The sequence below is a fragment of the Eschrichtius robustus genome, chromosome 1 (genome assembly GCF_028021215.1).
Source record: "Eschrichtius robustus isolate mEscRob2 chromosome 1, mEscRob2.pri, whole genome shotgun sequence".
In the NCBI taxonomy this organism is placed as follows: Eukaryota; Metazoa; Chordata; class Mammalia; order Artiodactyla; family Eschrichtiidae; genus Eschrichtius; species Eschrichtius robustus.
The window spans coordinates 32,331,491-32,355,093 of NC_090824.1; positions in this window are offsets into that span (position 1 = coordinate 32,331,491).

Sequence of the window (23,603 nt, forward strand, 5' to 3'; positions counted from 1 at the left end):
GTCACGCATACCAGAGGGCACTGCAGACAGAGGGGCCCCATTGATAAAGGCCAAATCACCACCCTGGGCCCCAGGGTCTGGCCTCCTCCCCACAGGCCCAGCTTGAACCAGCCCCAGCATCTCCTGCCCAGGCTGCTGTGGCCGCTTGCAGAAAGGGCAGTTGAAGATTCCTCTGAAATTTCAGCAGAGACCTAAAAAGGGCTTTGTCGATGTAAAACCAAATGCAATTCCCCGGCCTCAGACCTAAACTGATTAAAAGCTGGAGTCATTCGTTTTGTTTTGAGAAGTGCCAGGGTTTTAAGCTCGCGATCCCCCCTTCCCTCCTCACTAGTTCCAGCTGCAGGGGCACATCAGTGTGGAAGACCACACAGCAGCAGGCCCAGCGGTTCGGAGGCCTGGCGGAGATTAAACCCCATGCGGCGGGGAGGGTGCCCCACCCTCACGCAGAAGGGGAACGGAGCCTGGAGCGGGGAGTTCAAGGGGAAGAGCCCACCCGGTGACCAGGGTCTCGTTTACCTCACCACGCCCCTGCTGCATCCCTCCATCAGACCTGGGAGGGCGCAGAGGCCAGTTCCCTGGAAAGGTCAGTGCACCACACTGAACGTGGCCAGATGTGACTTCCCTCTCGACTTTTTTTTAATTTACCAGATTTATTTACCACGCAACAAACTTAATTTGGAGGGAAATCCGGGGTCGGGGCGGCGGGGGGGGGGACCTAAAAGAGGCATAGTCTGGGTTCTCGTCCGGGCTCAACCAGCTCACTGGGCGACCTGGGACCACTGCCCCAGCTTGGCCCTCTGCCTGCTCTCCAACTAGGGAGGCCGTGAAGCAGGACTGGAAACCAGTAAGATGTGTGATTGGGTTATTTCCTTCGCCCCACGCAGCACAATCTGAAGGAGCGTGTCTGCTCACTTGCTCATGGTCTGTCTCACCCAACAGGATGCTGCAAGCTCAGGGCTGGAGCCCCGGCAGCTAGCACAGTGCCAGGCGTCAAGTCTGGCCTGTACATGTTTTTTAGTCACCTGGATAAAGTATGGAAGGGGAGCTGCTGAGGGAAAGGAGAGCTGCCCTTCCTACCTGAGTGAACCTTTTCTCTCTCCTGTGATGTTTTCCCAGGATCAGAAGGGACATTTCTGCACGCTTGGGGTTCCTGAGCTGTTTTTCTCACACCAAGTCCTGAAGCAGATGGGGGTTCAATGTATGGTATCAGGCATGGATATCTTACTCTTTTCTCCTTTGCCTTTGGGACCCAGTGTCCTCATCAGCAACACCAATACCCTTTCTGCCAAGCGCCCTACCAACAGAATGGGGTGGTCAGAGGTTAAAGGAAATAAAGAGAGGGCAGAAGGTACCTGAGGGAGGAGACCAGAGCTTCTGGTGGGCCCCAGAGCAGAAGCAGGCACAGACCCAGTGTCACACAGGCTTGAGTGGCCTCGAGAGGACTAGGAGGCCTGCCCATCCCCATGTGGCGATCTTTGGTGTTTCCTACTCCCCTCCTCCACACACCCCCTCCCATGACATAATGACATGTTAAAAGCTTCACATGTGACCTGATTTTCAACACTTTAATTGGATTAATAGAAGCCGGGAGTGTAGTGAGCCCACTACACTGGCCCTTCCCCTCCAGGGTCCCCCTCCCCACATTTTCCCCGCCCCCTCCACCTTGCTCCTTCTCCATGCTTAGCTCTCTCTTCCCAGACTCACTCTTCTCTCTCCCTCCATGCTGTGCTCCCATCCACACCTCCCTCTCATACTTTCTGTCCAGCTCACTCGAAGCGGCCTCTTGCTCTCAGTGCCCAGCACTTTCTTGAGCTCCAGTAAAATTTTCTCTTTCTTCCCCAAAGGAAGAACAGCAGTCCCATCACTCAAAACCTTGATGAATGGAATATTTCCAAATACTTGGTGAATGGAATGTGTCTAAAGAAATTCAATTTTATTGCATTCTAGAATATACACTACCTGGGCTTCCCTGGTGGCTCAGTGGTTAAGAATCCGCCTGCCAGTGCAGGGGACATGGGTTCAAGCCCTGGTCCAGGAAGATCCCACATGCCGCGGAGCAACTAAGCCCGTGCACCACAACTACTGAGCCCGTGCACCACAACTACTGAGCCCGTGTGCCACAACTACGGAAGCCCGCACACCTAGAGCCTGTGCAGAAGCCACCGTAATGAGAAGCCCGCGCACCACAACGAAGAGTAGCCACCGCTTGCAGCAACTAGAGAAAGCCCGCGCGCAGCAATGAAGACCCATCGCAGCCAAAAATAAATAGAATATACATTACCTATCAAGAGTTACAGGACAACAGCACGCAAAGTCTTTAATAGATATGAATTAAATATAACTCGTATATTGGTTATTAGCATGCACCTGTTACCATTAAAGGTCCTTATTCTTGAGGTGACATTTTCCGGACACAATCTGGTCAATGGCACCACCTCATTTTTTAGAGATAATAGCTGAACTACAGAGAGAACAAAACACCCTACACTCTTTCCACGATTGCATAGTAAATAGCTGTGAGGTGCTATATCCTTAAGAACAACAACAAAATCCCATACAGCTAAAATGCTCTAGACAGGCACTCACCAGAGACCCAGTGCCTATGTGGTACCCAGGACTAGCTTACAGTGAGAGCCTGAACACATGGCTTGATTTCTTTCCCCTCAATTACTTCATCTCTACAACCAGAAGGGCAGTCTGGATGGGTGGGCTCCAAACTTTTCTTATTGTATGCCTCTCTCAGTAAAAACATTTTGAGCATTCATTCCCACTATACGTATTTCTAGTTGTACTGTACTATTTGTACTGGTATATTCCAGATACAACATACAGAAAATTTTAAACAATAAAATAAATGTGAAATCAATGGTATTCTTTTTATTAACCATAATGGCTTCAATTTATCACTCACTAATATTTCAAGGCAAAATATTTTCTTAGGACAAGACTCTTCACTGTTGCTGTAAATCCATTTTTCAAGTAGACTTAAGATAATTTCCATTTGTTTTTTGTCACTGATTTCTTGCCAGATCATTGTTTTTACCTCGTAACGTGGCTGAAAAGGGGAATTTATAAGAAAAGCTAGAGAAGTCTCAGCTCAGACATTGTCGTTGTTTGTTTTTGCTTGCAAAACAATATTAGATTATTAATATTATCTTTAAAATAGTTTTCTTTTGCAGGAATCTTTTCAGGCTGCCTGTCTACTTTGTGAGGGCAGCTATTAGTTCAAGCTAAATAATATACTTCGTAAATGATTATTAACAGGCACAAGTATACTATAATATATGACAGCATGCTGGAAGCATGGAAAAGGACGAGGACACTCCCTCCTGATAACACAGATTTCCACTCACACAGCCGGCATGGCGCAAAGCATCTGATGTATGGACTGATGGAGGGAATAAGAGCCACTCTGTGATTAAACATTAATAAGGACTTGTGTTAGAAGTTCTAGAAGTTCTACTCTTCTCTTCTGACTGTCCAGAAGACTGTCTTGGGGCCACCTTTGAGCAGCAACTGCAATCTCCTTATCAATAAAGTTCTTGGATGCTCCAGTGTCTCCATAATTGGAATCTTTCTCTGCTCTTCATTCCACTTGCTGCTGGTCAGCACGCCCTGCTTGAGAGCTGAGCCAAAGTAATGTCTTGCACTGGGGTCTACACACCACAAAGCGCCATGCTGTCTGGGGTGAGCAGCACTTAGTGCCCTTGGGCGTAGCTGGGCCGTCGACCCCAGCCTCACAGGGTGAGCCAGGGTGGAGGGGGGAGTCTTGCTCTGGGGAATGATTCTCCACTGCTCTCTCATCCCCACTCTCCACACCCAGTAGGTCTCTCCCTTCTCCACAGTACTTGTCCCCTTCCCCTCCCCTCTTCCCCTACCCAGGAACCCAGTTTTTGCTTAGGTTTTGCAGCCCCACCTCTCCTGCCAGGAGAAATAAGGAGAGCTCCTTTTGATGTATAAAGTGTTCACACAGGTGGAACTGCATTGGATTTTCCATCTAGGACCTTTCAACCAGTTCCGCTTCTAGGGAGAGTAAGTGACTTGACCTGGGTCACAAATCTACTATGTGGCAAAGCTAGGATTGGAAGTTGAGGTCTAGATAATTCCAAAACCCACACTGTTTCCAGCTCTCCAAAAGCAGGGAGTGACTAGGGTTTGTATGTATAACGTGTGTTTCCGTATGTGCACGTAAACATACATATCTAGTCATTCAGTATAGTTGAATACAGAGTGAATGGGTAGATAAGGAACTGAGTAGGGAAATGCTGACATGTCCCAGAAAAGCCATAGGTCCAAACACGGACTGACAGACTGACAGCCCCTGGAGCAGACCCTCTCCTCGGCCCACACCTGAGACCAGCTCTTGGTGGCTGGTAAGGAATGAGGGTGTGCCCACTCATAACCTCCCAGGGACACTGAAAAATAACCCAGATTTGTCTGCTTCTAACTCACCTGTTTGGCCTCTTTGAAGTGATGGGCATTTACTCCAGCCTTGGACAGAAAACTGTTCTTGTTTGAAGAGGAATCAAATTTCTTGTCAAGGTGATAATGACCCAAATACCATTTGGGACCTTCTGCACCAGCTGTCCAAGCTTGAGGGAACAAACTCAGTGAGGAATTTATGGTCCCTCTGCATCTGCGTGACTGAGTGACTGGCAACCAAGTGCAAGTTTTAAAAATAAGAGAGCAGAGAAATAGAGGCAACGAAACACGGCTTGGTGCACCCTCCTTAAGTGTGACTAGTGGGGGAGAGGATTTTGAAATAGCAGTCTACACTGCCTTTCGTCACTCCCCGCACGGTATTGCCAGGCCTTAGACCAGCCCCACTCTCAGTTATGAAGCATCTCAGCATCAAGATAATGAAGATGACCATGACCATGACGACAATGGTACCCCATTTGTTGTACACATACTTTGTGCCAAGAATTGTCATAAACACTTTCAAACTTTATCTCAATTCACCCCACGGCCCTATGGGACTATTATTACTATCTTCAGAGGAGGAAACTGAGACTCAGAGGTGCTGGGTGATTATCCCAGGTTCGAATTACTATTGAGGGGTGGAGCCAAGATTTGAATCCACAGCTATCTGACTCCAAAGGCCGTGACCTTACCACTGCTCTAGGAACCCCAGATTGGAAACCAAAGAGAGAAGCACCACCTTCTTACAATGCATTTCTCATGAAATAACTTGACCCAACAAACATTTAGGGCCAAGTATTTTCTTCCTGGTAGGTGATCAGAGACTGTCACCATCCCCTCATCCATTCATTCAATAAATACTAACTGAGCACCTACTATGTGCCAGGCACTGTTCTAAGTGCCATGGATACAGCAATGAACAAAACAAGTTCCAATTCTCATAAGACTAAGAATGTAATGAGAAGATTGAAAACAAACAAAACAACTAATATGTAATATGACGGGGGTGATAAGCACCACAGGAAAAATAAAGCAGGTAAGGGAGCTAGAGACTGATGGGGAAGACGGGTGCTATTTTGGGTAGGGTGCTAGAGGAAGACCGCTCTGAATGGGTGACATTCGAGGAGAGGCCTGAAGGAGTGAGGGGCAGAACCCTGCAGAGATCTGGGGCAAGAGCATTCCAGGGGGAGGGAACAGCAAATACAAAGACCTAATGGTGAGAGCGTGCCTGGAGACCAGGTTGGCCTGCCTTTCAGGTTCTCAAGCTTGATTTCCCTTTTGCTAATTTTCAGGACCACATTATCCTTATTTTGCAGTGAGGAAATCAGAGACCTCGATTCAGAAAGTTCTTCCGCTCGCTGGTTTCACAGAGAGAGGAAAAGGAAGTAATTTTTGTTGTGTTTACTTACCTAACCTTATCTATCCTTACAATGTCTCTGAAAAGTGGGGATTTTAAAGTTACGGTCTGCTAGCTCGAAAGCCTATGCCCTTTCCATCATACCATGTAAAAGTAAACCATATGACTTCAGACTGATGTGATTCCCTCCTTCTTAAGAGCACAGAGCACCAGGAAACCAGACTTCAGGTCTTCATCCATCCATCCAATGTTAGCTGAGAGCCTCCTGTGTGCTGGGCTCATGCTGGCCACTGTAGGGGTACAGTGATGAATAAGACAGACACAGTCCCTCCTTCCAAGGATGGCTCCAATCACTCAGCAGGGCCACTTCCAAGACATACATCCTCAGGGTGTCACATGTACTCTCACCCACCCTCCAGCCCCAGGCCAGGACCCCAGAGGAATTCCTCCCATTCTGGTTCTGGCAGAAGGAGAATGAGTCCCGAGTTTCTGGTCCGCAGCCAACTTTGAACTGCCAGCTGGGGCTCAGTACCTTGCTCTCCACCACACTCTATGAAATCCTCCCTGATAACAGAGAGCTGGTTTTCAAAGCAAACTCTCCTGCTCTTGCCCACTGACTGAGGTAGAGTGAATGAGGTAACTAAGATTCTGTTGCTTCCCAAGGAATGGAATTCAAGAGACTCCATAGGGTGGGCCAAGCCGTTAGAAGCATCCAAGATGGGTTTGGGGATTCAGACAAAGGTCTAGCCAGTTCTCATTTGATCCAAACAATATGCCTGACAATAAGCCCACCACACCCCCTGCCCCCAAAGGGAATTAAACCCTGTCGAGTGTTGCCAGGAACCCATCTCTCAGTTCTCCCACAGTGGGATGTAACTCCTAAACCCAGCGGATCGACAAACAGATCCAGGGACAGCCAGCAGATAAGTGTGACTGGGGGCTGTCAAAGCTCATTCAGAAATGGGCCTGGGCTTCCCTGGTGGTGCAGTGGTTGAGAATCTGCCTGCCAATGCAGGGGACACGGGTTCGAGCCCTGGTCTGGGAAGATCCCACATGTCGCAGAGCGACTAGGCCCGGGAGCCACAATTGCTGAGCCTGCGCGTCTGGAGCCTGTGCTCCGCAACAAGAGAGGCCGCGATAGTAACAGGCCCGCGCACCGCAATGAAGAGGGGCCCCCAGTTGCCGCAACTAGAGAAAGCCCTCGCACAGAAATGAAGACCCAACACAGCCATAAATAAATAAATAAATAAATAAAAATTAAAAAAAGAAATAGGCCTGGCAGCCACTGCTTCCCTCCATCCAGAAAAACTCAACAGGGTGGTTGGAGATCAGACCTGGAGGGAGGGCAGAGGGGAAGAGTGTTAAATTGCAGCCAAAACCCACCTCCCCCAACCTCAAGGGCTGCTCCTTCAGTGTCAACAAATATGCAACCAATTAATGTAATTACAGAGTTATTTATGGTGCCCAGCAAAGTGCAGCTGGGTCCTAACAGACAAGGGTGGAAGCAGAGAAAAAAGCTCTTTCTTGGGTTTGGGAGTGTGATTTTGTTGGCTGGGTTTTCTGTTTTTTTTCCTTTTCTTTCCTATGTTTCAGTCCACTTGTGGTATCCATGTGTCTGGTGGTCATGGCCCCTTGCAGTCAGTGTGCAGGTGTTCCTGCCCAGAGGGGAGAAACAGGAGGGGAAGCCAGAGGGAAAAGCTAAAGGTCTTTGGATTTCAAACTGTGACCTGACAGAGAAGACTTTTTCAAGGTCCCCACTCCGACTGGACCCCTGTCTTAATCCTCTTCCACTGACCCTTTCCATAACAACCACCACCCAAAATTTGCATCTAGAGCCCTTTTTTTTTTCATAGCTCTGTCATGGGATTGTCTGAAATAACAGCTGTGTAGCCATTCAGTGCCCCGCACAAGACAGGTTTTAATTAGAGTTCTTGAGGGGGTTGAATTGGCACAATTAGGGCCCGCATTAATGGGGTCTCCATGTGTTCTTTTGAACAGTTTGGCCCTATTTTTTGTCCCAGGCAGGGTGGGGTTGCAACTAATGAAGGTGGAGAGTGCAAATTATCTCAACAAAAGGACGGCCAGTGTGAGCCACCCAGGGGAGGGGGAATGAGCAGAGAAAAGCAGTTACATATGGTGGAGGCACACATACACTCATTTTCGTGTCTTCCTTCTTCAACATGGTCCTTTTAGAAGGAAACTGTGGCCACCAAATCTGTACCATTGGCTAAGAGGGGAAACAGAAAAGATGTGAGTCCTGGGCCAAACTAAACTAAGGATGTGTGTGTTTGTGTGTGTGTGTGTGTGTGTGTGTGTGTGGTGCACACACAGTCTGCCCCCTCTGTATCCACAGATTCCACCAACTGCAGATCAAAAATATATATATTTTTTAATTCCAGAAAAGTCCAAAAAGCAAAACTTGAATTTGCTGCACTGGCAACTATTTACGTAGCATTTACACTGTATTAGGTATTATAAATAATCTAGAGATGGTTTAAAGTATAAAGTGTATGGGAAGATGTGAGTAGTTTACATGCAAATAGTACACCATTTTCTATAGGGGACTTGAGCATCTGTGGATTTTGGTCTGGTGGGGAGTGTGTCCTGGAACCAATCCTGAGGGACAGCTTACACATTTTTATGCTTGCCCCAAAGGCATATGGGCATGTTAGAGGAAGAGCAAGATACAAACTTCAATTATTGAAAGTACTAACCCTTCATTATCTGCAATGTTGATTGCTCGTTACTATCCCAATCTCCCACTTCCTTTCTATCCAGATGTCTGTTCTTTTTTAACTCCTCTGAGTCCTTATCCTCTATGCTTTCTTGACTGGGCTCCATCAAAACGGATAAGACCCCATCCCCAAGTCTCTGAGCCACCCGACCCCCCATGAACTGCAGCCCGGGAGGGTACTGGGGACAAGGGTAAAGCCTGGTAGGCCCTGATGTCTCTGACTTCCCTGTGGACCTGACACTCCTCCCAGAGGGTCTTTTGTAAATGGCATTTCCAGTAAAAAGTCAACACAGCCATTTGGGTGGTAGGAAGGTCAGAACTGGAAAAACAAATATGATGGAGCTCAGTTATCAATAAACTTTAAGTGAGAAGGAGGCAGTTGGACTGAAACAGGCCTCAGTTCAGTATGGGCCTAGAGCCTGGGGTTGGCTTTTTTTTTTTTTTTTTTTTATGTCTGTGTTGGGTCTTTGTTTCTGTGTGAGGGCTTTCTCTAGTTGCGGCAAGTGGGGGGCCCCTCTTCATCGCGGTGCGCAGGCCTCTCACCATCGCGGCCTCTCTTGTTGCGGAGCACAGGCTCCAGACGCACAGGCTCAGTAATTGCGGCTCACGGGCCCAGTCGCTCCGCAGCATGTGGGATCTTCCCAGACCAGGGCTCGAACCCGTGTCCCCTGCATTGGCAGGCAGATTCTCAACCACTGCGCCACCAGGGAAGCCCCTGGGGTTGGCTTTTGAGTGACCCAAGCAGCTCTGGGGACTGGGGGGGTGGAACCACTGAGTAAGCTAAAGCAGCAGCAGGCCACAGCAGGACAAGGAGGTGGAGGAAGGGTCACACGTAAGCTGCAGCTAAAAATGTTGTGAGCACTTACTTATGAAAGTCAGATTCAAGCCCCTTCCCCTCATCGTGAGCCAGTAAAGCAGCTGGCTGCCTGCAACAAGGTCCTCTGATTTCACAGGAAATCTCAGGCTCCGTTTTGCATGGGTAATGTCACCTTCCTTCACGCTGCCTTCACAGACTGCGTTCCCTAAAATTTTAGCCCTTCTAGTGGACAAGGCTACGTTTGCTCTTTGGCAGAGTGAATGGAGGCGGGAGGTTGGCTCACCCTCTGTGGGACCGTCTTGGCAGAGAGAAATGGAGAGAACAGTTGAAGGGTCTGAGGGTCACTCCAGACAGACAGACAGACAGATACCCAATTCAAAATACCCTCAGCACTCAACATAGCTTTGGCTTCTGGTGTCCAGACAGTTTGGCCTTTGTCTGATTCAGCCAACTCTTCTTCTGCCATACCCTCTACAAACCACACAGCTGATCTTTATGAAAAGAATCCCACATTGCTGGTCCAATTGGTTTCCCCAAAAGATGAAATACTGAGCCCAGTGTAAACCAGCATACCAGGATGTGCAGCATGCAGGGGTTGCTTTAAGACATTGCCTCTCAACAGGGGGTGAATTTGCCCCCTAGGTGATATTTGGCAATGTCTTGAGACATTTTGGTTGCCATGACCAGGAAGGGGTGCTACTGGCATCTAGAAGGTGGAGGCCAGGGGTGCTGCCATACATCCTGCAGTGCACTGGACAGTCCCCCAACAAAGAGCTATCAAGGCCGAAATGTCAATAGTGCCAGGGTTGAGAAACGCTGCCTTAAAGTCAACAGACCCGGGTTCAAACTCCAGCTCGGCCATTTCCTAATTGCAATTTTAGCAAGTCAATAACCTCTTGGTTTCCACATCTGTAAAACAGGGATGGTAAATACCTCACTCCTAGATAAAGCATTGTACTCATTCTTTCCTTTTTTTTTTTTTTAACTTATAAAGAATGTTCTGGGCTATCTTTATTAGAATCACTAAAAGAATGTGGCATTTGGTAATCTCTAATGAAGTCTTCCAGCCTCGAAACCGTCTTTTACACTCGCAGCTGTCACCAGCCCCCTTCTCCAGATGTATTTCTCCCACAGAAACTAGAAGGCGGGGCGCCCAAGCCCTTGGGGAGACACCTTCTGGACACCTGATCTTCCGATCAAAGCAACACTGGGGAAAGGATTCTGCAGGGTGCACGTCTCCCTCGCCGCCTGTGGCCAGCTGCACTGTGGTCCCCAGCTGCGCCCCCAGGGACTGACCCACGGGGTAGGGGGTCGGGGAGGGCGGCCTCATTTCCGGTGGAAGTGGACTTGAGTTCGGCCTTTTCTTTTGAACCCACAGCGACCGAACGTCAATTAGCACAGCCCTGAAAAATGAGAGCTCTCTGGGCTCTCCGCAGGGAGGGCAGGGCACCCCGGGCCCGGCCTGGGGTTGCTGCCCCGTTCCCCCTATTGTGCCGCCAACAAGAGCGTTTTATTGAAAAGAGCTGAGTGCATCTAATGCAGTTATCCGTGTCCGCCCCATCGGGCCGTGGGCCGGGGGTGAGGCGCGCAGCTGCCACTGCCTCACACGCTCTCAACAAAGGAGCGCGCCGTGGAGAATGTGCTCCCCTTTGAACGGCTCATCTGGTTTCCATTTTTTGAACGGTCCCCCATCTTCGCTTCCAGCCGGCCCCCACCCACCTTCTCCCCTCCCTCCTCCCCTCCCCTGTGCGCCATCCCTCCCCCTTGGAGGGGGCGCCCCACGCAGTCGCCCCCACCCGGCGAGTTGGAGGTGTGGGCTGACCCCCTCCGGGCAGGGCCGCAGGGCAAAGAGCCTGGCTTCCCCCGCCAGCCTGGACCACCTTCCCAGGCTCGGGCCTCAGTTTCCCCACCTTTTAAACGCCGTGGTTGGATGCCACCTGGATGCCTTTCAACTCCAGTGGTCTGTGTGTTGTAAAATATGTGGCAAGTACGTAAGAGTATAATTTAAAGTTTTTTAATTGCTGCTAATTTCACAGCGGGGAGAGAACCACTACCGATATTCCAGAGTCTTTTCTCCTGGCCTTTTTCTATGTGTAATAAGTCATATATAACTTTATCATTGTTTACTCAGGTATGTTGTAGAAAGTTTTTTATCTTCTGCTTTTACTTTATCTGGAGCATTTTCCTATGTTAATAGTCTTTGAAAATATTTTTAAATGGCTGCAAAATACACCATCAAGGGCTTGTATCATAACTGAGTTAAGGGGTTACCCCACTGTTGATCATTTAAATTGTTTTCCTCTTTGCTTGGGGTTCGTCTTTTGGTTTCTTTCCCCCCCCCCCCACTATTATAAATTACAAGGCAATTTTCTTTTAATAGAATCTTCAAGTGGCTTCCTAAGTTGACGGTGGGAACGAAACCCCATGCCCCACTATCAATCAAAGGCATAAGGAACGTTCTTCCACCTCTTCTGAGGGCTGGCGTGAAGGGGAAAGGTCACCACTGGCCTCCTCCTCCCCTCCCTGACACCTCCAAGTTGGAAATTCACGTGTGAAATCATGGCCCCAAGCAAGTTGTATAAACCACAGAGTCCTCAGTTACACAATAAAGATACAATCCTACTGACCTCAGAGGGCAGTTGTGAGAACTAAATGAAACAAGATATGCAACCGGCTTCCGGATGGCTGGCACCTAGACATCCCTCCTTGTTAACTGAGGCCCAGCTCCCACCAATCTAGTGGGGCTGGCAGGGGAATGTAGGGCGAGCTTCACCCTGCGGCTCACAGGGCAGAGAGTGTGGCTAGGACACAGCTGCCAGGCTGTCCCATTTACTAAGTGTGTAACCTTGGGCAAGTTTCCTAATTCTTCTGTGCCTCAGTTTCTCCACCAATAAAATAGGAAGTTGTGAGGATTAAATGAAGTAATACATAAAAAGTACATAACGCCTCACATCTGTTAGAATAGCTATTATCAAAAAGACAACCGATAACACATTCTAGTGAGGGTGTGGAGAAAAGGAAACACTTGCGCAGCGTTGTGGGAATGTAAATTGGTGCAGCCGCTATGGAAAACAATATGGGTTCCTTAAAAACATTAAAACTACCCTGTGATCCAGGAATCCCACTTTTGCGTATATACCCAAAGGAAGATAAGAACAGGATAATGAGGATAATGATATACGCCCTCCCATGTTTGTTGCAGCATTATTTACAATAGCCAAGACATGGAAACAACCTTTACGATGGAATGTTATTCAACCATAAAAAAGAATGAAATCTTGTCATTTTCAACAACATGGATGGACCCTGAGGGCATTATGTTAATTGAAATTAATCAGACAGAAAAAGACAAATACTGTATGATTTCACTTATTTGTGGAATCTAAAAACAAACAAACTCATAGATAAGAGGAGAAATTGGTGGTTACCACAGGTAGGGGGTGGGGAAAATGGGTGAAACAAATCAAAAGGTATAAACTCCAGTTATAAGATGAATAAGTTCTGGGGACGTAATGGACCGCATGGTGACTCTACTTAACAACAGTGTTGTAGATTTGAAAGTTGCTAAGAGAATAAATATTAAAAGTTCTCATCACAAGAAAAAAAAAAAGTAACTGGGAGGTGATGGATGTTAACTGAACTTACTGTGGTGCTCATTTTGAAATAGATACAATTATTAAATCATTATGTAGTACAGCTTGGAGGAGTACAATATTATGTCAATTATATCTCAATAAAACAGGGAAATCGAGATTGGTTCAAGATGGCAGAGTAGAAGGACATGCTCTCACTCCCTCTTGCGAGAGCACCAAAATCACAACTAACTGCTGAACAAAAATCAACAGGAAGACACTGGAACTCACCAAAAAAGATACCCCACATCCAAAGACGAAGGAGAAGCCATAATGAGACAGTAGGAGGGGCGTAATCACAATAAAATCAAATCCCATAACTGCTGGATGGGTGACTCACAAAGTGGAGAACAATTATACCCCAGAAGTCCACCCACTGGAGTGAAGGTTCTGGGCACCACATCAGGCTTCCCAAGCTGGGGGTCCAGCAACAGGAGGGGGAAATCCCAGAGAATCAGACTTTGAAGACTAGAGGGATTTCACTGCAGGACTTCGACAGGACTGGAGGAAACAGAGACTCCACTCTTGGAGGGCACACACAAAGTAGTGTGCGCATCGGGACTCAGGGGGAAGGAGCAGTGACCCCATAGGAGACTGAACCAGACCTACCTCCTAGTGTTGGAGGGTCTCCTGCAGAGGCGGGGGGTGGCTGTGGCTCACTGCAGGAACAAGGACACTGGCAGCAGAAGTTCTGGGAAGTACTCCTTGGCATGAGCCCTCCCAGAGTAGCCATTAGCCCCACCAAAGAGCCTGTAGCCTCCAGTGCTCTGTTACCTCAGGCCAAACAACCAACAGGGAGGGAACTCAGCCCCACCCATCAGTAGACAAGCAGATTAAAGTTGTACTGAGCACTACCCACTAGAGCAACACTTAGCTCTACCCACCACCAGTCCCTCTCATCAGGAAGCTTGCACAATCCTCTTAGCCTCATCCGCCAGAGGGCAGACAGCAAGAAGAACTACAATCCTGCAGTCTGTGGAACAAAAACCACATTCACAGAAAGACAGGCAAAATGAAAAGGCAGAGGACTTTGTACTAGATGAAAGAACAAGGTAAAACCCCAGAAAAACAACTAAATGAAGTGGAGATAGGCAACCTTCCAGAAAAAGAATTCAGAATAATGATAGTGAAGATGATCCAGGACCTCGGAATAAGAATGGAGGCAAAGATTGAGAAGATGCAAGAAATGTTTAGCAAAGACCTAGAAGAATTAAAGAACAAACAAACAGAGATGAACAATACAATAACTGAAATGAAAAATACACTAGAAGGAATCAATATCAGAATAAATGAGGCGGATAAGTGACCTGGAAGACAGACTGGTGGAATTCACTGCCATGGAAGAGAATAAAGAAAAAAGAATGAAAAGAAATGAAGACAGCCTAAGAGACCTCTGGGACAACATTAAACATACCAACATTTACATTATAGAGGTCCCAGAAAGAGAAGAGAGAGAAAAGGACCCAAGAAAATATTTGAAGAGGTTATAGTCAAAAACTCCCCTAACATGGGAAAGGAAATAGCCACCCAAGTCCAGGAAGCATAGAGAGTCCCAGGCAGGATATAACCAAGGAGAAACATGCTGAGACACATAGTAATCAAAATGACAAAAATTAAAGACAAAGAAAAAGTATTAAAAGCAACAGGGAAAAACAACAAATAACATAAAAGGGAACTCCCATAAGGTTAACAGTTGATTTCTCAGCAGAAATTCTACAAGCCAGAAGGGAGTGACATGACATTAAAGTGATGAAACGGAAGAACCTACAACCAAGATTACTTTACCCAGCAAGGATCTCATTCAGATTCAATGGAGAAATCAAAAGCTTTACAGACAAGCAAAAGCTAACAGAATTCAGCACCACCAAACCAGCTCTACAACAAATGATAAAGGAACTTTTCTAAGTGGGAAACACAATAAAAAAAAAAAAAAAACTAACAAAAACAAACCCAAATGATTAAGAAAATGGCCATAGGAACATACATATCGATAACTACCTTAAATGTGAATGGATTAAATGCTCCAACCAAAAGACACAGGCTTGCTGAATGGATACAAAAACAAGACCCATATATATGCTGTCTACAAGAGACCCACTTCAGACCTAGGGACACATACAGACTGAAAGTGAGGGGATGGAAAAAGATATTCCATGCAAATGGAAATCAAAGGAAAACTGGAGTAGCAATACTCGTATCAGATAAAGTAGACTTTAAAATAAAGACTGTTACAAGAGACAAGGAAGGACACTACTTAATGATCAAGGGATCAATCCAAGAAGAAGATATAACAATTATAAATATATATGTACTCAACATAGGAGCACCTCAATACATAAGGCAAATGCTAACAGCTATAAAAAAGGAAATCAACAGTAACAGAGTAATAGTGGGGGACTTTAACACCTCACTTACACCAATGGACAGATCATCCAGACAGAAAATTAATAAGGAAACACAAGCTTTAAATGACACAATAGACCAGATAGATTTATTTGATATTTATAGGACATTCCATGCAAAAACAGCAGATTACACTTTCTTCTCAAGTGCACATGGAACATTCTCCAGGATAGATCACATCTTGGGTCACAAATCAAGCTCAGTAAATTTAAGAAAATTGAAATCATATCAAGCATCTTTTCCGACCACAACACTATGAGATTAGAAATCAAATACAGGGAAAAAAACGTAAAAAACACAAACACATGGAGGCTAAACAATACATTACTAAATAACCAAGAGATCACTGAAGAAATCAAAGAGGAAATCAAAAAATACCTAGAGACAAATGACAATGAAAACACGATGATCCAAAACCTATGGGATGCAGCAAAAGCAGGTCAAAGAGGGAAGTTTATAGCAATACAATCCTACCTCAAGAAACAAGAAACATCTCAAATAAACAATCTAACCTTACACCTAAAGCAATTAGAGAAAGAAGAACAAAAACACCCCAAAGTTAGCAGAAGGAAAGAAATCATAAAGATCAGATCAGAAATAAATGAAATAGAAACAAAGAAAACAATAGCAAAGATGAAGAAAACTAAAAGCTGGTTCTTTGAGAAGATAAACAAAATTGATAAAACTTTAGCCAGACTCATCAAGAAAAAGAGGGAGAGGACTCAAATCAATAAAATTAGAAATGAAAAAGGAGAAGTTACAACGGACACCACAGAAATATAAAGCACCCTAAGAGATGACTACAGGCAACTCTATGCCAATAAAATGGACAACCTGGAAGAAATGGACAAATTCTTAGAGAGGTATAACCTTCCAAAACTGAACCAGGAAGAAATAGAAAATATGAACAGACTAATCACAAGTAATGAAATTGAAACTGTGATTAAAAATCTCCCAACAAACAAAAGTCCAGGACCAGATGGCTTCACAGGTGAATTCTATGAAACATTTAGAGAAGAGCTAACACCCATCCTTCTCAAACTCTTCCAAAATATTGCAGAGGGAGGAACACTCCCAAACTCATTCTATGAGGCCACCATCACCCTGATACCAAAACCAGACAAAGATACTGCAAAAAGAGAAAATTACAGACCAATATCACTGATGAATATAGATGCAAAAATCCTCAACAAAACACTAGCAAACAGAATCCAACAGCACATCAAAAGGATCATACACCATGATCAAGTGGGATTTATCCCAGCAATGCAAGGATTCTTCAATATATGCAAATCAATCAATGTGATACACCATATTAACAAATTGAAGAATAAAAACCATATGATCATCTCAATAGATGCAGAAAAAGCTTTTGACAAAATTCAACACCCATTTATGATAAAAACTCTCCAGAAAGTGGGCATAAAGGGAAACTACCTCAACATAATAAAGGTCTTATATGACAAACCCACAGCAACATCATTCTCAATGGTGAAAAACTGAAAGCATTTCCTCTAAGATCAGGAACAAGACAAGGATGTCCACTCTCGTCACTATTATTCAACATGTTTTGGAAGTTTTAGCCACGGCAATCAGAGAAGAAAAAGAAATTAAAGGAATACAAATTGGTAAAGAAGAAGTAAAACTGTCACTGTCTGCAGATGACTTGATACTATACATAGAGAATCCTAAAGATGCTACTAGAAAACTACTAGAGCTAATCAATGAATTTGGTAAAGTTGCAGGATACAAAATTAATGCACAGAAATCTCTTGCATTCCTATACACTAACAGTGAAAGATCAGAAAGAGAAATTAAGGAAACACTCCCATTCACCATTGCAACAAAAAGAATAAAATACCTAAGAATAAACCTACCTAGGGAGACAAAAGACCTGTATGCAGGTCCTAGAGTAATGGAAATAAAAACAAAAATAAACAAATGGGACCTAATGAAACTTCAAAGCTTTTGCACAGCCAGGGAAACTATAAACAAAGCAAAAAGACAACCCTCAGAATGGGAGAAAATATTTGCAAACGAATCAATGGACAAAGGATTTATCTCCAAAATATATAAACAGCCCATGCAGCTCAATATTAAAAAAACAAACAACCCAATCCAAAAATGGGCAGAAGACCTAAATAGACATTTCTCCAAAGAAGATATACAGATGGCCAAGAGGTACATGAAAAGCTGCTCAACATCACTAATTATTAGAGAAATGCAAATCAAAACTACAGTGAAGTATCACCTCACGCCGGTCAGAATGGCGATCATCAGAAAATCTACAAACAACAAATGCTGGAGAGGGTGTGGAGAAAAGGGAGCCCTCTTGCACTGTTGGTGGGAATGTGAATTGATACAGCCACTATGGAGAACAGTAGGAGGATCCTTAAAAAACTAAAAATAGAATTACCATATGACCCAGCAATCCCACTACTGGGCATATACCCTGAGAAAACCATAATTCAAAAAGACACATGCGAAGCAATTATACTTCAATAAAGATGTTTAAAAAAAAAAAAAAAAAAGACACATGCACCCCAATGTTCACTGCAGCGCTATTTACAATAGCCAGGTCATGGAAGCAACCTAAATGCCCATCGACAGACGAATGGATAAAGAAGAGTGGTACATATATACAATGGAATATTACTCAGCCATAAAAAGGAACGAAACTGGGTCATTTGTAGAGATGTGGATGGACCTAGAGACTGTCGTACAGAGTGAAGTTAGTCAGAAAGAGAAGAACAAATATCCTATATTAACACATATATGTGGAATCTAGAAAAATGGTACAGATGAACCAGTTTGCAAGGCAGAAATAGAGACACAGACATAGAGAACAAACGCATGGACACCAAGGGGGCAAGTGGGGTGGGGGTGATGAATTGGGAGATTCTGATTGACATATATACACTAATATGTATAAAATAGATAGCTAATAAGAACCTGGTGTATTTAAAAAATAAAATAAAATTCAAAAACAAAAGAATTGGAAATAATCATAATACAGCATACTGCAAAACACCTTTAAAAATAAATTTCAAAGCTGATAAAAGAAAAAAAAAACTGGAAATAAAAGTGCCTAAAACAGTACCTGGCACATACTAAGTGCTCAGTAAATTTAGTTATCTTCATTATTGTGTACCTGCCCTGCTTATGAAAAGAAAGGTCAGCTTCCCCCAGGAAGCAGTTTCCTCTTTTGTCCCCCAGGACTAGCTCCTTGCAAACCCTATCAACACAGGCTCCTGCCTTCAGCCTCAAGCCCAGCACCACCTGGAGGATCCCAATGTCTTGGAAAGCTGGACCCCGATGGGATGCAGAGCTCTGGCACAGAGCCCAGGCCCCAGAGAAGTTCTCACAGAGCAGCCTCACCGCATCTGCACCCCCAGCCTCTGCCTCTGGGATTCGGCATGCCCTCTGGCTCAGAGAAGGGGACAGGTTAGGAGTGAGGAGGCTGACTTGCCATGACCCTGAATCTCTTCTCTTGCCTTCTCAGGACTTTCTGTTCGCTTGTCCAGATGAGAGTAACATCAATAGCAGCCACCACTGACTGAGTGTCCACTAAATGTCAGACCATTTAATCCACACAGAAACCCTATAAAGGGACTTCCCTGGTGGTGCAGTGGTTAAGAATCCACCTGCCAATGCAGAGGACACAGGTTCAAGCCCTGGTCCGGGAAGATCTCACATGCCGTGGAGCAACTAAGCCCGTGCGCCGCAACTACTGAGCCTGTGCTCTAGAGCCTGCAAGCCACAACTACTGAGCCCGCGTGCCACAATTACTGAAGCCTGCACGCTTGCAGCTCGTGCTCCACAACAAGAAAAGCCAACGCAATGAGAAACCCGCGCACTGCAACGAAGAGTAGCCCCCGCTCACCGCAACTAGAGAAAGCCCATGCGCAGCAACAAAGACCCAATGCGCCAAAAATAAATAAATAAATGAATTAATTAAATATATATATATTAAAAAAAAAAGAAACCCTATAAAGTGTTATAACGGCATCCGTGAATTATCAGCCCATTGCATGATGGAGTATGGAAACTGAGCTCAGAATTGTCAAGCAGCCTGCCCAAAGCAGGGTGTAGTGAGATTTGAACTCATGAGACTCTGACAAAGTCTTACTCTTCCCAGGACACCACATAGCTTGAGCCATGTGGTCAAGTTGAAGTTGCAGAGCTACCTTCCCTGGAGTACACGCCCTGAGGAGCCTAACATGGGCGGGCACTTGGGGTAGGGGCCCAGGACACGCAATTAACTTTGAGTTTCAGATAAACAGTGAATACTTTTTTTAGTATAACTATATTGTGCTTATACACAATATACTTGTGCGATATATGGGACATACTTGTACTAAAAATTCTTCATTACTTATCTGAAATTCACAGTTGGCCGGGTGTCCTGTATTTCATCTGGCAGCCTAGTTTGGGGGAGCCTCATTCATACTCCCCAGCAGCCAGTTCAGCAGATGAGGGGTACAGTCTTGGCCTCCGGATGATACCACAACGGTGTGATGTCACTTAATCCCCTCTCATCTCTGTGCCCCTTTTCTAAGTCAGAGGTTATGTGACTCGTCTATGAGCGCGAGGCTGAAACTTGAACCACACACGCCCCGGTCTCCCAAGCCTCCTGCTATTATCACAGTGCTCAGCGAAGTGGTCGCCACAGCCCAAGGGAGAATTGGTTCTTTCCAGGGTAAAATGGTCATTCAGCTGCATGGACATAAGAGAAATATTGGCAACATGTGAAATGTTCAACAAGTAATACAACCTAAGCACTCTCTCTTAAGATTTGTTAAGAATCTGGTGGTTATAGATGATCTTATTGGCAAAGCAGAAATAGAGACGCAGACGTAGAGAACAAACGTATGGATACCAAGGGGAAGGGGGGGATGAACTGTGAGATTGGGATTGGCATATATACACTACTATGTATAAAATAGATAACTAATGAGAACCTACTGTATAGCACAGGGAACTCTACTCGGTGCTCTGCGGTGACCTAAATGGGAAGGAAATCTGAAAAAGAGGGCATATATGTATATGTATGGCTGATTCACTTTGCTGTACAGCAGAAACTGACACAGCATGTAAAGCAACTATACTCCAATAAATAAATTAATTAGTTAAATAAACGTATCAAGGTTCTGAGTGGGGGGAAAAAAAGAATCTTGTGGTTACAAGCGACAGAAACCTTCACATAAACTGACTTTAAAAGTATAAAAAAACTAAAAAGACTTAGACTAAATAGAAATTGATAGCTCGTGTCACTGAAAAGCCCAGGTGACCGCAATGATGGAAGCCAACTGAAAGACCACCCCACCCCCCAGTGCTCAAAGCTGGAATAGTCTGAGCAACAAAATAAATAAAGTAGCACTGGATTATATCCCAAAGTGTAATATGAATATGCAAGAGTCCATACTTATATAAACAAATGATGAATACATAAATGGGGGAGAAGAGAAATCTCCCATACAGAAGAACTCCAAATAATTTATGTAGATACTCCATCCTCAAAAAAAAAGCAACATAAATCCCCACTCCTTAAGCATGGGCTGCACATACTGACTTCCTTCCAAAAAGAACAGTATAGAAAGGGCGATAAAAGAATAATTTGACAGTGTCCAGCCATTGTAAAGTTAGGCACCCTTAAGATTTTTTGAAAGAGTGTTTAAAGAATAAATATAACCATTCCTTAAATAAATAAATAGCTTGACAGCGGAGAAACCTGACAGACCCCACCTCAGCCAGGTGATCAAGGTCAACATCAGCAGGGACGTCATGTTGACCGTAGGCACCCTTGATATGATGTGATGAGAATGACACTTTGCTTCTGTGGTCTTCCTCCAAACACATACAGCCCCAGCCTAACCATGAGAAAAACATCAGGCAAATCCCAATTAAGGGGCACTTTACAGAATATCTGACCAGTATTCGTCAAAAGAGTCAAAGTCACCAAAAACAAGGAAAGTCTGAGAAACTGTCACAGCCAACAGGAGTCTACATGGAATGTAGTATCCAGGATGGGCCCCTGAAACAGAAAAGGGCATTAGGGGAAGACTAAGAAAACGTGAATAAAATATGGACTTCATTCAATAATAATGTGCCAATATCAGTTCATTAATTGAGATAAATGTGCCACACTAATGTAAGATGTTAATAATAGGAGAACTGGGTATGGCATCTATGGGAATTCTCTGTACTGTTTTCACAATGTTTCTGTAAAACTAAAACTATTTTAAAATAAAAAAGGTTATATTAAAACAAAAATCCAGAGGCTTCAGGTGTGGCTGGACTTGGTGCTCAAATTACATGCTCACCTTTTGACTCTGCCTTCCTCCCTGTTGGCCTCAGGCTCCCAAGCTAGCAATATGGCGGCACCACCTCCACGCTGTGTACTCTCAGGTCAGAGCTCAGCAGAAAGGAGCAGCTGCTTCTTCCCCAGAATCCTAGTCAGTCTCTGTGCCTCACTGCATCTGGTTGAGCCGCATTGCTGGGGCCCGAGGTGAGAGAAGCCCTGATTGGCTTACACCTGTCCCAGGCTTCAGCTCTGAGTCAGGGGCTGATTGCTAGGGAGAGATGGACATACCAAAATAGGGGCTGTTACCTAAAGCAGGTGAATGGATGCTTGGGGATCAAAACTCATCAATGTCCAATGTTCCCTTTCAACATTTTTGGTGGTAAAATGTCCCTGTATGAAATGATGATTATTCTTTCTTTAATATTCCCACTTCCCCAAATAGTTAATACTCTATATCCATCTATCAGTTTTTATTTTTAAATCTGATTTAATAAATCTCAACATGGAGAAACCACTGTTCAAGTCTGGCCCACAGAGCTAAAGCATCTCAGATGAGAGTGGGAATGATGAATTACTGGACCGCCCTGACCTCCTATTAGGACTGCATCTTGAGGGCCCCAGAAGCTGATGCACCATCTGTACAGAGACCAATGGAGCAGAAAAGCCAGAAGGGTCCCCGAGAAGAGCCCTTCTTGGACCGAAGCAGGAAAAGTTGAGAAACCCCCAGTTGTCATAATAATATTTAGCGATACTTAGAATGAGCCAGACACACTTCTCAGCAAGTATATGTGTGAACTCCTATGGTCCTCACGGTAGTGCCATGCAATAGGTATTACCATCCCCATTTTATAGGTGGGGAAACTAAGGCAGAGAGTGCTTAAGTCTTGCCCAAAATCACACAGCTGGCAAGTCATGGAGCTGGGATCTGATCCCAGGCTCTGACTCCAGAACCACTATACCAGAAACCATCATTTAAAAACTAAAATAGGAAAATGACCCCAAAATACAGATAGTACTCAGTATCCAGCTTCTCACACCCAGTATTTTAGGCCTGGAATACCAGTGACATTCCTTTGGTTGGAAAGTCACTTCACTTCAGGTGCCTGGACCTTGCAGGGGAAAAAAATAATTCATCTCTCTCTCTAAAAAGGAAATAAAAACAAACAGGTGGGGAACAGTCTACCTGAAAAAAGCACAGGTTCAAGGTCCTGAACTCAATTCACATCTGTGTGTTGTTTTTTCCTTGGGTTATACATGAGATATTTTAGAGCCAGCTTGACTTTCTTTTCCTCTTCTGGCCTGTCATCAGTTTGTATAACCAATTCACCCTGCTCCGGCTCCCCAGCTCCTGGCTGGCACCCAGCAGGTGTTCAGAATGAGGCTGGCATTCCCAGGCAGGAAACCTTCCGGCTGGGGACTCAGCCTGGTCCAGGGCCCTCGACTGAAAGGAGACGTGGGGACCCAGCATGCTGACTGTCCTCCAGGAAATGCCCATGGGACTCTTTTTTGGCTCTCAGTTCATGCTTACGCACCTTGAGTCCACAGTAATCATCAGAAAGGAAGTCATTCCAAACCCAACTCATTATCTTGCACTATGAACCTACACCTCAGTCTGTATTCCCTGCCAGTCACTCAAACCAGCGCCCTGGGCTGTCACAGCCCATAGCCAACCAGCCCTGGAGTCCTGGGAATTCATCTCCTCCATGTCCGTCAACGCTGCCTGCTCCTCCACAATGCCTCTGCCTCACCTGTCCTCACCCCTCACCTGGTTTGCTGCAACTCCTTAGTTTTTATTGAAGTATAGTTGATTTACAATGTCGTGTAAATGTAAATGTTAGCTTCAGGTGCACAGCACAGTGATTCACATCTATCTATCTATCTATCTATCTATCTATCTATCTATCTATCTATACTCTTTTTCAGATTCTTTTCCC